At 50.8% G+C, this 11276-nt stretch overlaps 1 protein-coding gene across 6 annotated transcripts in view; it reads right to left on the bottom strand.

Annotated features, from left to right (window-relative positions):
• ZNF521 (zinc finger protein 521) overlaps positions 1–11276 on the bottom strand; it is a 227785-nt gene that overhangs the window by 119737 nt on the left and 96772 nt on the right. The window lies entirely within an intron of this gene.

Genomic DNA, 11276 nt, shown 5'->3' on the forward strand with positions numbered 1-11276 from the left:
CTCCCCCCCATCAATCTATACTCCATTAGGACTCAGGCTTCGCATTTAGCCTCAACAAATTAAAAAAATAATAATACTTTGTACTTGTAAATTGCTTTAAAACAAGAACAACACTGAATATTAAAAGAAAATCGATGAATCCATAGTAACCCTCAAAAGCAGAAAAAGAAGAAAACCTCGTTTGCCCCATTGGAAGTGCCTGAATTCCCTGTCCTTGGAATTGGGAACCGAAGGGAACAGGCCGAGCCTCTGCAGGACGCAGCGCTGTGCGCGGGCCCATATGCTGCGGGAGGAGGGTGACACCACGGACCGAGGACAAGGCAGAGGGTGCCAGAGCCCCTGGGAGAGGCTTTCTGAGGCCCGTGTTCAGCTCTCACAGCTGCAGGAGGTGGTCTGCACGGAGGTGGAGCCGCAGGCCAGTGGGCCCGGCACCGCGCTCCCTGACGGTCACGGAGGGGCCCGGCGGGACACGCCTCGGTGGGGTGGGACAGGCGGTGACTTACACCCATGACCCTGCGATGAACCCTGCCTTTCAGGAAAAGGGCGCCGGAGGAGCTCCTGGTGCTTCGGAGAAAAAGGATTACACAAATCAGACTGATCCGGCACATCCCACCCCCGCCTGCTACCTTCAAAGTCCATGTCATGGTGGGGGGGGCGGGGAGGGGAGTTGAAGGACTGTTGATGTTCATCTCAGATGAAAGAGATGAAGAAAACTTAACTAATAATAAATGTGTGTGTGAACAGAATGTGGGATTTTTAAAATATATATACTGAGTGGCCAGATTATGATAATCTCTGAACACATAATTATCTGGCCACTCAGTGTGTGTGTACATGCTCACATACATGCACACACACGTACACACACATACATACATACATACATGTATGTTAGAGGCCCAGCGCATGAACATGTGAATGAATCTGATGCTGGTCAAACAGCAAACAAACCAACAGTACTTGCCCAGCCAGCATGGCTCAGGGGTTGGGCATCGACCTAGAAAACGAGGTTGAGGCTCCACTCCCGGTCAGGGCACAGGCCCAGATTGCAGGCTTGATCCCCGGTGTGGGGCGTGCAGGAGGCAGCTGATCGATGATTCCCTCTCATCATTGATGTTTCTGTCTTTCCCTCTCCCCCTCTGACATCAATAAAAACATATTTAAAAATAAAACACAAAACCTAACTGCTATTGGACTATTCCACTCCAGAAGAAATTGATCGTATATACTAGTCTGACAGAGGCTTCAAAATTAGTATGTTTAGAAGCTCAGAAAAATAAATGAAGGTATGCTTTTCCACTAAAAAGAGTGACAAATTATAACGCAAACCCAAATAGCAATTAAACAAGAGGACTTATATGCTTAAATTAGAAATGTGGCTCAGCAGTTGAATGTCGACGTAGGAGCTGGGAGGTCACAGTTCGATTCCCTGTTGGGGGCTGGATCGCCAGTGTGGAGTGCAGTAGCCCAGCAATGACTCTCTCATCACTGCTGTTTCTACACACACCCCCCCCCCCCCCCGCCTCTCTGAAACCAATAAGAACATTATTTTCAAAGCTAAAACTTCCCTCCCGTCTCACCATCGGCAAAACAAGGCGCCGTGGCAGTGAAGGTGGGGAACGTGCTCAAAGTAAAGAGGGGGTGCACAGCAGGCAGGGCGCCCCAGCACCCCTGCGTCCGATGCCACGGAGGCCGTGCCGAGCTGTCACAGGAGGCACACCTCACTGGACCCTGGAGAGAGCTCTGAGCGAGAGAAACCCATTACAAGCATGTCCTTCCGTGTGTACCCTCTGCCTAAACCAAGCTGAGAGCGAGGGTTTTTTTTTTTTAAATAATATATTTTATTGATTTTTTACAGAGAGGAAGGGAGAGGGATAGAGAGTTAGAAACATCAATAAGAGAGAAACATCAACCAGCTGCCTCCTGCACATCCCCTATTAGGGATGTGCCCACAACCAAGGTACATTCCCTTGATCAGAATCGAACCTGGGACCCTCTCTATCCACTGAGCTTACACAGAGCATCACACATGAGCTTTTAGAATCGGAAGGGGTGAGTGAGTTCCTTTATTTCCATTTCCTCACCAGAGACAGTGACAGTGAGGTCCAGAGAGATGGAGTATCCTTTGTCTGCGACTCACAGAACGTTCTAGCAAGCCTAGAACCCCAGCAGCCGTGGATTCGGCCACATGTCCAAGAAAGACCTGCTAACTCAGACTCAGGTTGGCTCTCCCGTGTCTCAACCTTCACTGAGATTCCCCTTGGCCCTGGGCTCCGGGGCCCCCTGCTCACTCTGCCGCTGCGGTGGGAGTCCCACTCCTCAGGGACACTCTGCGCCAGAGCCTGCTCTGTCCGGGCCCAAGCTCCGCACCCATCCCGTCCCACGCCCCGGGCACGGCAGGAACCACGGCTCCTCTCTCCAGCCCCCGCACCAGCCCCCGCTGGAGGAGCCTACGAACCACACAGAAGCAGTGCATCTGGCTCCGCACAGTGTACCGGGAGGAAGAGTTTTCGGGAAATTTATTGGGGTAAACAGACTGCCGCCACCAGACATACCGACGCTCTTAATCACCTTCCAGTCCCGGCTCAGATTACCCCCAAAGACGGATATATTGACCTGAAGATAATCCTCAGGGTCGTTACTCAGGGTGTCTGACAGAGCAAGTAGTTTCCATAGAAACTTGAGCCTGAGCCCTGACCGGTGTGGCTCAGTGGATAGAGCGTCTGCCTGCGGACTGAAGGGTCCCGGGTTCGATTCCGGTCAGGGCATGTGTCTTGGTTGCAGGCACATCCCCAGTGGTGGGTGTGCAGGAGGCAGCTGATCGATGTTTCTCATTGATGTTTCTAACTCTCTACCCCTCTTCCTCCCTCTCTGTAAAAAATCAATACAATCATTTTTAAAAAATAGAGGCTGAGACTATGGGCGCCTTACAGCAGGGCTCTGCTCCCTGAGAACCCTGCTCTGAGCAGAGACGAGGAGGGACGTGCTTCAGCAGCCGGGTGCGAACTCGGTGCTTCCTGTAGAGCAATCGGGGCGTTTGTGGCTGACTGTCCCACCACACATTCCAGCAGCCCATGTCTACTCTCGCTGACCCTCCCCGTCCTCACGTGTGTCTGATCCGCTACCTGAGGGCACGTTTGATCATGAAGGCTAGTTCTTTGCCAAGAGAACCATGAACTAATCTCTGTGTGTTTGCCGTGTGGGCCCGGGCCCGCCTGTGCACAGTGTCTGTCACAGGGCTGGAAAGCAAAGCTGCCGAGGGAATGAATTAATCGGACACAAATTAACCTACGTTTTTATAATCTACATTTATAACCATTTTAATCAGAGTATGACATATTTTTAACCTAGTAAGTTTATTTTCTTATATTTTTACTTTTTTTAAAATGTGTTTTTATTGATTTCAGAGAGGAAGGGAGAAGGAAAGAGAAACAGAAACATCAATGATAAGAATTGCACCCCCCCCACTGGGGATACAGCCTGCAACCTGGGCCTGTGGCCTTGACCGGAATAGAACTCAGGACCCTTCAGTCTGCAGGCTGACACTCTATCCACTGAGCCAAACCAGCGAGGACTTAACATAGGGAATTTAATTTGTTAAAATGTTGTTTAAAATTTTTAAATGTAAAATCATGAATCAAACTGACTAAATTTTTCTTTTATTATCACTATTTTTAAAAAATATATACTTTTATTAATGTCAGAGAGGGAGGAAGGGGGAGAGAGAAACATCAATGACGAGAGAGAATCATGGATGGGCTGCCTCTTGCACGTTCCTCACTGTGGATGGAGCCTGCAACCTGGCACGTGCCCTTGACCAGAATCGAACCTGGGACCCTTCAGTCTGCAGGTCAACGCTCTATCCACTGAGCCTCACCGGCCAGGGCTCATTGTCTGGTTTTGATATCAAGCTTACACTGGACTCATTAAATGAACCGCGTGTTGATGCTCTGTATTTCCTGGCAGAGCTTTGGAGTTATGTGTCCGCTCTGGTATTTTCATTGTGGGATGGCTTTCGGCATTTATTAAACCCTCTTAGGTTTATGGGATCATTCCACTGCTTTTTGGTCTTGAGTCAGCTTTGGCAACATACCACTCTAAGACTGTTTCCATACAATAAAATGTATCCAGCTATTAGTATAAAATTATTCTTACTCTTTTTATCTTGTGCTTTCTTAGTACTTTTTTTTTTTTTTGTAAAATTTTAACAGAGAAATACCATCCACCTCGTAATATGCTGTGATCTGCAGTGTGATGAAGTGTCACGTGTGTGTCCCAGTGTCACCACCACGCACACCGAGACGGGAGGCATTTCCAGGACCCCGAAAAATGCCTTTTGCTCTTTTCCCATCAACCCTCCCAGAAGTGGCTGTTCTGACTCTGACCACAGGGATTAGCTTTGCCTGTACTTGGCCTCCAGACTCATGGAGCCAGGGGGAGTGTGTGTCCGGTTTCTTTTCTTCAACATTATGTACAAAGTCATCCGGGGGCTACGGAGCAGCTGAGTATTCCTTATTTCTGTGCGGTATCCCACTGCACACGGAGTAAATTGGTACCATGACATGAAGGCAGTTGTTCATTCCACTAAGACAAGTGTTCGCACTGAAAGGTGAACACTTGTCTAGGTTGGAAGCTGATATGCAAAAGCTACCATGAACACTCTCGTTCAGACATTGTGGTAAATGTGTGGCCTAGGACCGCGGTCGGCAAATTCATCAGTCAACAGAGCCAAATGTCAACAGCACAACAATTAACATTTCTTTTGAGAGCCACATTTTTTAAACTTCTTCTAATGCCACTTCTTCAACATAGATTCGCTCAGGCCGTGGTATTTTGTGGAAAAGCCACACTCACGGGGCCAAAGAGCCACATGTGGCTCGTGAGCCACGGTTTGCTGACCATGAGCCTAGGTGAGTCCTGGGTGGGTCACAGGCCAGAACTCACTTTAGCATGTACTGCCCAGCAGCTTAACAAAAATTTTTTTTAATTGATTTTTTACAGAGAGGAAGAGAGAAGGATAGTTAGAAACATCGATGAGAGAGAATCATTGACCAAGCCCAGCAGCTCTTAAAGCAGTTGTAAGGAGTCATACTCACACCGGTGAGTTCCACTCCCTTTTCATTCCAACAAACACAGAAACCCTGCATCCTTTCTGTGGAAGTCACTAAAACGTGCCCTGCTTCCCTCGCTGTCTGTTACCGCCTTTGCTTGTTTGCATTATTTACTGCTGGGGGGCTTTTTGTTACTGGATGGATCTCACCGGAAGCTTGCAAATTTTGTTAAAACTAGCTTTTTCCTTTGTTGGCCTCCTTGCTGTGTTCTATGTCATGGCTCTTTGCTGAGTTTTATTACTTTCTTCTCTTCTTTTTTATGTTTGTTTTGCTGCTCTTAAATTGAATGTTTATTTCATCAGAATTAAGCCTTTTTTAAAAATTCCTAATAGGTATTTTATGTTCTACTAACTCCCCCTCTAATTACTGCTTGATTCCTACCTCACAGTAGTTATCCTTTAGTTCTAAGCATTTTTAATATCTATTTTTATAACCTCCTAGTACTATGTGTGGTTTTAGGTAATTTTTATTGTTTTTTTAAAGATATATATTTTTATTTATAATGTATTTGTGTTATGGTTTCAAAATGAGATTTGTGTGAACTTAAACTTTTCAACATGAGAATGATATTTGAGTATATATATGTGTACACACACACACACACACACACACACTGAGCCGCCAGATGATGATGATCTCTGAACACATAATCATCTGGCCACTCAGTGTGTGTGTGTGTGTGTGTGTGTGTGTGTGTGTGTGTATTAGAGGTCCAGTGCATGAATTCGTGCATGGGTGGGATCCGGCCAGCCTGGCCAAGGGGAGGGGACATGGGTGGATGGCTGGTCTCTCTGCTGGTCGAACTCCTGGTGAAGGGGACAATTTGCATATTAGCCTTTTATTTTATAGGATGTACACTGAGTGGCCAGATGATTATGCGTTCAGAGATCATCATCATCTGGCCACTCAGTGAGTGTATAGTTAGCAGCTGTAACTGAAGTGTGCTGCCTGAGGAAGTTTACATGAGCATCTGTTCTGCCCTGACATGGTGATTTTTATCCACCTGCCTCTCAGCCTCTACGACATGCATGCAGAGTGGTTACATGCTTACAAAGAATTTACGTTGTATTTACTTGCTTTGGGACAGGAAGGGAGTGAAGGAAACTGGTTAGTTTACAATGCCAAGGCTCGGTGTGGAGAGGGGATGTGGCAGGCGTGAACAGAAGAGCAATTATCTGGTCAGGGGCCGACCCAAAGGTGAGGAGAATAGGATCAGGAGGTGGAAACCAAGTTTCAGACAGGAGGACTAGGAGGGAGCTGGAATGTGACAAAAAGATTACAATTTGTGTAGCTCACAGGGCTAGCAGGATGCCCAAAGGGGACCAGGGACTGGGAAGGTGAAAGCTGGAATTTGGCATTTTAGTCAGTTGTATGGGTTAATAACCAGGTGATAGGAGATGAGGGCATGGGAAATAGACAGTAAGAACAGCCTCTTTAGAAACCTGTGCATTTAAAAGGTGAAAATGTGAAAGGTGACCAAGAACATATAAATAAGGGAACCAGCTATGGAGCTTTTAAAAGCCTTCAGCAATGTCCTCGTACGGAGGCTCATTTTCTAGGAATACAGAACACATGTAACAGAAATCTACATCAACATTACACGGTGAGAGGAACAGCACAGGATTAAGAATTCCCAAATGTAGCTTTTCATTTCCTTTCATCATTCAACATCATCTGGATGTGTGTATAGGTTAACCGTTACCTCTGCGCCATCTGAGCTAACACGTAAAGGGCCTGAATCGATTCCGCCGCTGCACGGAATGACTCCAAAGTCTTTGGGCCTAGAACTCAAAAGACAAATGCCATGTGCAATGCAAGGTGCACGTCTGTACATAAAAACATTCCTATCGATGAATTTTATAGGCTCTAACATGACACTATAACCTGGTTAAAAGCACCCACACAGGAAAATAAATCTAGAACTGGGATATTAGAAAATCTAGGCATAGTCCTGGCAGGGAAATGGAACAATCGGGCAAGGATCCTGCCAGGCAGGCGTGGAGACAGGGACAGAGCCGAGAGGAGGCAGCCGCTCGGGTTCCACACCCTGACGTCCCTGCCAGGGCCACGTCCCCGGGATGCTGCGGTGCCAGCCAAGCAAGCACGGACACAACAACAACTCTGAGAGCGACAACTGGGCCAGGCAATCCCGTCAAGGGCAAGAGCATCTTCAGAGGACAACCTATCTGGTCATGTAAAGTTCCTGCTTCACTTTAAAACACCGTTCACTTGGAGGGGACTTAGCACATTGACTTCTGTTCTTCGGACTCAGCAAGGCTTAGGATTAGCCATTTGAAATATAAAACCCTGAGCGTCTGCTTCATCCTCATAGGAAATCTTTTATTGCACACAACCACGTGGAGCTCTGAGCGTGAGCAGGTTCTGGGTCGCACACGGACACGTGTGTGTTCTGCGGGAGACCGTGAGGGGGGGTATGGACTCTCAGGTGCGAAAGCGTCCTATGGAAGACGGCGGTTCACCTGTGGAAACGTCCGGCCCCGGCTGACTTAGCATCCTCAGCCCAACCCTGACCTCAGAGCACCCGGCACTCCAGGTGACGCTATCTCTGTGTATCCGTCACCAGATGCACCTGCGTATCCTTCCACACACGGAGCACACGTTCATTTACCCAACGGCTCTTTACCACGAGCCCTTGTGCCCAGACGCTGGGTGTTCAGAGGTGAGGGAGGGGAAGAAGGAAATGAGCCAGAAAGTAAATAATGACTTTTTTTTTTAAACCCGAGAGGAGCCCAGCTGGGTGGCTCAGGTGGTTGAAGCATCGTCCTGCACACCGGGAGGTTGCGGGTTTGATTATCCCTTCCTCTCTCTAAGACCAATGAAAGCATATCCTCAGGTGAGGACCGAAACCAAACCCTAAGCAGAGACTAACTGAGATGAAATGCTCAGGGAGCCCCTCTGACAGGTGAGAGAGGCAGCGGTCCTGAGCGGCTGGCCCGGAAGAGCAGGAGGTGGGGGAGCAGTGGTGTGGAGGCTGGAAGCATCTCCGGGCAGGAGGCCGAGGCTGCGGGCCTGGGGGGCCGGGAGGCTGAGTTGGGGGAGGCTGGGGAGGCCTGGAAGCTGGGAGCTGGGAGGCCAGGAGGCTGGGAAGCCAGGAGGCTGGGTGGGGGTGGAGGCTGAGGAGGCTGGGGGTGCGGGAGGCCCTGGCTTGGAGGCTGAGGCTGCAGGGTTGGGGGACCGGGAGGCTGGGAAGCTGGGGGCTGGGAGGCCAGGAGGAGGAGGCTGGGGGGCCAGGAGGCTGGGGGGGCCAGGCACAGCGCACAGGACAGACACTCGGGACAAGGGGAAGCAGCCAGCCGCTGCCACACGTGTGGCCACGTAAACCTGGAGGCTGGGGTTTCCAGGGTAACGGGAAGCCACTGAAGAACCTCAGGTGAGGGACGCAGCTCGGCACCGCACACACGGGAGGGGCTGGAGGGGCGGGTGAGGAGGGACCGGGAAGAGGCCACGGCACAGCCAGCCCGGAGGCCGCAGCCCGGCCACGGGGACGGCTCCGCAGGTGGAGGTGAGGGAGAGGCGGGAGGCGGGTCATGGCTCTCACAGACGGATCGGATGAGGGGAGTGAAGTGGGGGTGAGGGGGTCAGGAGTGCTGCCAGGTGTTTCGCTTGAGGAGCGGGTACAAGTGGCTGCTTCACTGAGACGAGGGGCGTCGGGAAAAGGGCTCAGGAGAGGCTCACAAGCTGGATCTGTGTCCACTGCCCCCGACAGCGAGATGCAGACGGAACGCCAGCTGTCCATGAGCGAGGACCTGGACCTGAGCGAGAACCTGAGCGAGAGCCCGCCTCTGGGCAAAGGCTTAAGGCAGCCACGTCCCCTCCTGCTCCGGGGACGGCACCTGCTCCTCAGCGAGGAGCCACACGCTTGCCACTGGCCGTGGCTGACCGAGGAGGTGACCGGTTAATGGCAGGACACGTCTCCCTCGCCAACACAGTGGTCTTCAGGCTTCTTTCCGTGAGACTTCACGTGTGTTTGAATGACATCCTGCGCCGTCTGCTATGCCCTGCGGCCCATTGTTAACTCGGAGAGTGTGGGCAGGGGTCGGCGGACTGCGGCTCAGAAGCCACACGTGGCTCTCGAACCTCTGTTTGCCGCTCTGTTGACTAATGGGTTTGCCGACCACTGAGTTAGACCCTCGATTCCAATAATCGCAGGCGGTTGTTGTTCCTTGTGATCAAGCTCCTACCCCAGTGGTCGGCAAACTCATTCGTCAACAGAGCTGCGAACCATGGCTCGCAAACCGCAAGTGGCTCGAGAGCCACAGTCTGCCGACCCCTGGTGCAGGGGAAAGAGCACACATGGCACGCCACGCCAAAGAGCCTCACAGAGAGAGGGGTGGCCGCGATGCCATCGGTGAATTTGGGGGGACAGAGGAACCGGGTTCCGCCAAGCCCTGACATTGGGGGTGAAGGCCCTGCTACAGGCACTCATGCGTCAGGCTGAAGGCAACCCTCTGCATGACGAGTGAAGGTTAGCCCTCCGCAGCTAGTACTTTACAAACTCTAACGTAAGAACTAAAACTAAAACCCCTCGGAACCGATTTACATCTTGTCCTGTGCAAGTGCAGGATGTAGGTGAGCTTTGTGATCACCATGGAGACGGAGGTGCGATTAGAGACACCACCCATCTCTTAAAGGTGAGTTCTGCTCTCAGCTCCACCAAAGGAATGAGCTAAAGGCCATACGTATGTCCGCCTCGCTGTTTAAAACGTTCCACCTCACATGGCACTGTATATGGAGCGATTTGGAAATATCAGAAAACGTAAACCAGGCACGTGCCTTTTCACAAACAATTGACTAGAAACAAGATCTCTGTTACGCTTCATGTTAAACGCACACGTGCCTAACATTCCCAATCTCCCTCCCTCTCTCTCATGCATACACACACACACACACACACACACACAGATCCACATTAATTCAACTTCATGCACGACTTAAATTAAACATGAGAATAAAAACTCCTCTACACGATCAGCATAGAAACATTTTTTAAGTGAAGAGTCATCCTCTGCATAAATGTTTTTTAAGGATTTCTCGTTCAAAAGCATTTCAAAAATAAAACATTTGGGGGATAATTGGGGAGATTTGAATGTGAGCTTCTCCGGGATGGTAGTATGGGCTTATTTAATTCCTTTAGCTGATTCTGTTAACTGCCTCCAGGAACGATGTTACGGTTAAATAGGAAAACGCCTTTATCCTGAGGCGAGACCATGATAGCTGCAATTTACTCACATGTGGCTCGAATTAATAAAAAAATTATGAAGGGAGAGGGAAATGGGACAAAATGTTCGCAGCTGGTAAGTCTGTGGCACAGATGAACCAACAGGCTCACACGTGTCCCTGTGCCGTGAACTCGGGGCGGGGACCACGGCCCGGGCGCCGAGTGAGGCTGAGGCAGCTTTGGTCTGGCGCCGCCGAGGACCATGGGAGCGAGTTAAACGTGTGCCCTGCAGCCGGCCTGAACGGTGGTCTCCATGTCCCAGGGCCCTGGCAGGAAGGTCCCCACCCCGCTTTAGCATGTCCATGGGGTTAAACATGTATGCAATACATTTTGGGGGGAAAATAGCTCATGATTGTAAATGCCAACATTTATTTCAAAAGTCGCTGTTGGACCCGACAGGAGCCTCAAACCACTAACACTACGCTTTGCCGGCCATCCCATCAGGGTGACGGGAACTCGGTTACTTAAAGGAGGAAGAGCTGCAGATTGATTGACTTGAGAGGAAGCAAAGCAGCTGGGAGGTTTGGGCGGTGCTTGCCCTACAGGGGCTGTCAGGAGGGGCCGGCGGTCTCCTCAGCGCCCCCTCCAGGTGACTGTGCTCTCTGCAGGGAGGTGTGGGCCTCTGGAGGTGTGCTTGCAGAGACAAGCAGGGACCCCTCTCTGAAGGAAGAGGGTCTCCCTGGGGTGTCACTGGGGATGCATCTCCCACAGAGACCGTGGGGACTGGGCGGAGCTCCCGGGAGCCGGGTGGCCCAGCACAGAGAGACGGGAAGCGAGCCCGCCCCGGGGCCCTGCCACCTAACGCGCTCCCTGGCCACGAACATACTCCTTCCCTGCAGCCCGAGCAGGGAGGACTGTTAACCTGAGAAACTACCTGTCCATTCGGAAGCCCAGCCCCAGACGGAGAGGGAGAGGCGGGAGCTGTG

Source organism: Pipistrellus kuhlii, unplaced genomic scaffold (genome assembly GCF_014108245.1).
Source record: "Pipistrellus kuhlii isolate mPipKuh1 unplaced genomic scaffold, mPipKuh1.p scaffold_m20_p_6, whole genome shotgun sequence".
Taxonomy (NCBI): domain Eukaryota; kingdom Metazoa; phylum Chordata; class Mammalia; order Chiroptera; family Vespertilionidae; genus Pipistrellus; species Pipistrellus kuhlii.